Source organism: Dasypus novemcinctus, chromosome 10 (assembly GCF_030445035.2).
Source record: "Dasypus novemcinctus isolate mDasNov1 chromosome 10, mDasNov1.1.hap2, whole genome shotgun sequence".
Lineage (NCBI taxonomy): Eukaryota > Metazoa > Chordata > Mammalia > Cingulata > Dasypodidae > Dasypus > Dasypus novemcinctus.
In genome coordinates this window covers 89,260,738-89,265,314 of record NC_080682.1, presented here as the reverse complement: position 1 = coordinate 89,265,314, position 4,577 = coordinate 89,260,738, and the positions used below count along the sequence as shown (strand labels likewise).

Below are 4,577 nucleotides of genomic sequence, written 5' to 3'. Positions count from 1 at the left end.
CCCATTCTCACAAAAATGTCATAGTAACCTTTCTATCTGATATATCTGATGATGTATGTCACTTCCTGCCTCAAATATTCAGGTAAATCGTCTTCTTCTATAGAATAAGGTCCATATTCCTTGCATGAAATAAAAGCCCATTGACATTGCAACGAGTCCAAAATGTCGACCACATTGTTGGTGATTTTATTTTGTGTCATTTCTCTTTTTCACTGCTCCGAAACTGTGGTTTTATTTCTGTTATTTAATTTTTATTTTTCTTCCAATTGTTTCCTAACCACATCCAATTGCTTTTTCACTTATCCTAGCCTCTAAGACAATTTTATTTTCCAACCCTATTTCATAATTTCTCCTTGAGAATTCAATGATCTAGATTACCAAGATAAGACAAAGCAAAGAACCCCTTGATAATCAGCTTCAAATAAGAAACAAATTATACAAAATCAGGATCCAGGGGAGTCCAGGGAACCTACACATCTTGAAGTTCAGATCGCTGGTTTGCTTGATTATTTGCTTCTGTCTTCACTGTGATTTTGTAGAAATCCCAATTCTAATTACCTTATACTCTAAAGAATAGTCCTCAGTTCAAGGCAGACGAGTTCAGTAAAGCATAGTTTAGCAAAAATCAGGATTTGGGTGACAAATAGGTTGGGGTTTGAATTCAAGACATGCCATTTAATTGCTGTTCTTAACTTCTCTGAACCCATTTCCTTACCTGAGATATAAGAGGACAAAATTCATGCCATAGCATATTTAAACTGTCCAGCATATAGTTAGTCCTCAATACATATTACTCCTCACAAATTCTAACCTGGCACAGAATACTCATCAAGTAGAAAAATGATCACGTGCACTAATGTGCATTTTTAATTAAAATACATTTTTAAACTTTTCCTAAATTCACATGCATGTGAATGCTTAGTGAAACCAGAACTATTAAGCATGCTTCACAAAAATTTTAGGTGTTTTCAGGAATATCACTGTCATCCAAAATGTTTCTTTGTGGGCCATGGACTGAAAAGCTCATGTTTCTGTTTATACAGCCTTTCTCTACATGTTAATGTGCAATAGGGAAATTATCAATTCCTCCAGGGCTGAGGCACTAACCATTTGTCCTTGTCTCTTTAATTTTAGTCAGTGTAGTCTTTCTTCTTCCAACTGAGATCTTGATCTTGCCTCTTTCCATGACATTGAGAAGGCATCTGAACAACAAACACAGAATCTGACTCTCCCAATCAAGCATCTCTCTCCAGGTCCACAGCTGGAGATTTATGCCTATACCTATGGCTGGAGGAAACTGGACAAGAGTGAGTGAGTTTATCCTCATGAGCTTCTCCTCCTTACCTACTGAAATATAGTCCTTACTCTTCCTGATGTTCCCGATAATTTACCTGGTCGCTCTGATGGAAAACAGCCTCATCACTCTGGTTGCACTGGCTGACCCCATGCTACACAGTTCCATGTACGTCTTCCTTAGGAACTTGTCCTTCTTAGAGATTGGCTTCAACCTTGTGCCCAAGATGTTGGGGACCCTGCCTACCCAGGACACAACCATCTCCTTCCTTGGATGTGTTGCTCAGACATATTTCTTATTCTTCTTTGAGGTTGCTGAGTGCTGCCTGCTAGCCACCGCTTTGTAGCCATCTGCAATCCCCTGCATTACCCAGTTATCATGAGCCAAAGGACTTGTGCCAAATTGGCTGCTGCCTCCTGGTTTCTGGGCTTTCCAGTAGCAACTGTGCAGACCACATGGCTCTTCAGCTTCCCATTCTGCAGCACCAACAAGGTAAACCACTTCTTCTGTGATAGCCCACCTGTGCTGAGGCTAGTCTGTGCAGACACTGCATTGTTGAGACCTATGCCAACTATTCTTGTTGTCATGATTCCCTGCTTGTTGATCCTGTGTTCCTACACTCGCATTGCTGCTGCCATCCTTAAGATTTCCTCAGCTAGAGGGAAGCAAAAAGCCTTCTCTACCTGCTCTTCCCACCTCCTTGTCTACCTTTTCTATGTATCTTTAAGTCTCACATACATCAGGCCTAAATCCAATAATTATACTGAGAGCAAGAAGCTTCTATCATTGTCCTACACTGTTGTGACTCCCATGTTGAACCCCAACATCTACAGTTTGAGAAATAAAGAGATGAAAAATGCTCTCTGCCAGACCTTCTGCAAGACTCTAGGTTTTAGAAATTTCATCCTGTAGACACAACGAAGCAACACTAGAGTCTACTGAAAAGAGAACCATCAATTTTATCTTTGGGATTCCTGCCTGCCTCTCTCCATATTTCCATTGGGAAAAAATCTTGCTGCTGAAATGACTATTGAACAGCTTACTGGAAACAAGGAAGCACAGAGAGAATTTACCCCTATTACTACTGTCTTTCAAACTCCTCTGCTTACCCATTCTAGGCTTACATCCAGCTTCTTATTGGTGCAATTGGCATTTCAGCACTCCCATGGTCAAATCATTCCACATTTCTAATCCACCCCTACATGGCATATATCGTGGACAGTATGAAACTGCTTGTAATTTGAACTTGAGCACACATAGAGTTAGAGAAGCAAAACCTCTCAAAATTCATCTTATCACTTTCTCTTGTTTTGGACAAATCTAACTCATCAGATAGAAAAACCTATCATCCATCCCAATTCATGACTCTCATTACTCTATTATTTCTGTTTTCATGCCCTTGCAGCAGTGTTTTTCTATTAAGCTTATTGGGATTTAGTGTAGATACAGGAAAATGGCTCAATAATCCTCATGCATGTGTCTTTACAACCCCAATAATTATTTCCTTCCTCAGTCTCTTCTTCTCATGAAAGAACCTAAATTTCCATGGACTCTATCAATCCCATTTTCAGGTCCTTATGTGTTGTCTCCCACTGAAGAAATAAGCAAAGACCCTTCTGGGACTCACCCAAACCATGCTATAACAAGACTGGTTGAGATTCTGATAAAAATCTAAATGCTAGAATGATCAGAACAAAAGCATGTAGTAGAAGAACTTATATACAGAAGGCTGCAGCTAACTTGCAAGAAGTTCACTTGAGTATGTCTGTGTTTATGTCAACCACTGTATAGATTACATATGATTGAGGAACAAAGGCGACTAAGTACCAAGGGTTTACATATGATTGAAGAACTTAAGCAAGTATTGGGAAAACATCTTGGTATGTGCTCTTTTCCCACACAAGATGTACTAGGGGTGGGTTGCAATAAAAGTTATAGCAGCCAAAGCTCAGCATACTTCCAGGGCATTATGGGAAGGGATGTCTGAAGGACAGGGCCAATTCTCAGTCAGGTTTAAGATACTACATGTATAACACAATATGCCTTGTTGAAGTAATTTCATAAATTTCAACCATGATGCTACTTTCTCCATAGCTCAAAATATTCACAGTTGACTCCAGTATGGGTTTCTTCTAAACAAGAAAAAGATCCTCATTGTTTTTATAATTTCATAGTACTCCATTTTGTGGATATAACATAGTTTATTTAACCAACCTTTTCATCATTACAATTCATACTTTAAGGATAGACGTATTTATATGTCTTTTTATATTTCTGCCAGTATACACAAAGATGAAAATCCAGAAATTGTATTTCTTGGGAAAAGATTAGATACATATGTAATTTTGCCATATACTAGCAAATTTCTCTCCAAAGAGATTGCACCATTTTACATTCCCACCAGCAATTTATGATGGCATTTGTTTCCCAACAGTATGGTCAATAACATGTTATCAAATATGTGGAATTTTGATAATTAAACAGGTTAAAAATAATAGCTCAGTGAAATTTTAATTAGAATGAAACAAATTTTAAGAATAAGGAAGAAAAGAATAAGTATCAGAGAAGAGGTATATATTTCATTCAGCTTCTGAGTTCATAGTTAAGATGATTAGCAGTTGGTGTCATTGATATTCTATTTTCTCTACTTGAAAGGTTCTTTTCACATTTATTTTAGCCAAATCCATCTCGTTTTTCAAGACACAGCTGTGATCTCTTAAGGAGAGTGAATACCCTCTCCTATATGCACTCATTCCACACTTATCAACTAATAAGCTAAATTGATTTCATATACGCTTGACTTACTTTTATGTATCTGTCTTCCCCTATGTACCTGGGACTCTTTAAGAATGAAAGCTGCACAAGTATTTCTGTTTTAATATGGCTTGTGCATTCCTGAAAACCTTATGTTCTGAAAAACTCTGCCCTAAATATATTACAGGGAAATAGGATAGGAGAGACTACTCAAAAGTATATGCAACAAAACCGACATTGAGTACCTGGGGAGACAATAAATCCTACTCAGACAGATAGCTCAGTGTGGCTAGAGGATACCACACTAAATATTTAAAACATACAGAAACAATAGAATGAAAATACCCACAAGACTTTAATGAACAGGCTGGTTGATGCTGAGATGATATAGATGGATGTGGTGCTCTGAATCAGTAGAGCAGCCATTACATGGTAATGGGGTCAGTGACACTTGTCAGGGGCCAAGAGCTAAACAAAGCAAGAGGTCCACCTCTCTGGGGATGGAGCTTTAGGTGGAGGTACATTTCTT

The 4,577-nt window shown here is 38.2% G+C and overlaps 1 pseudogene; it reads left to right on the top strand.

Moving 5' to 3' along the window:
* Positions 1 to 1,283: 1,283 nt before the first annotated feature.
* On the top strand, positions 1,284 to 2,206 carry LOC101424864 (olfactory receptor 10A5-like; annotated as a pseudogene).
* Positions 2,207 to 4,577: the final 2,371 nt, after the last annotated feature.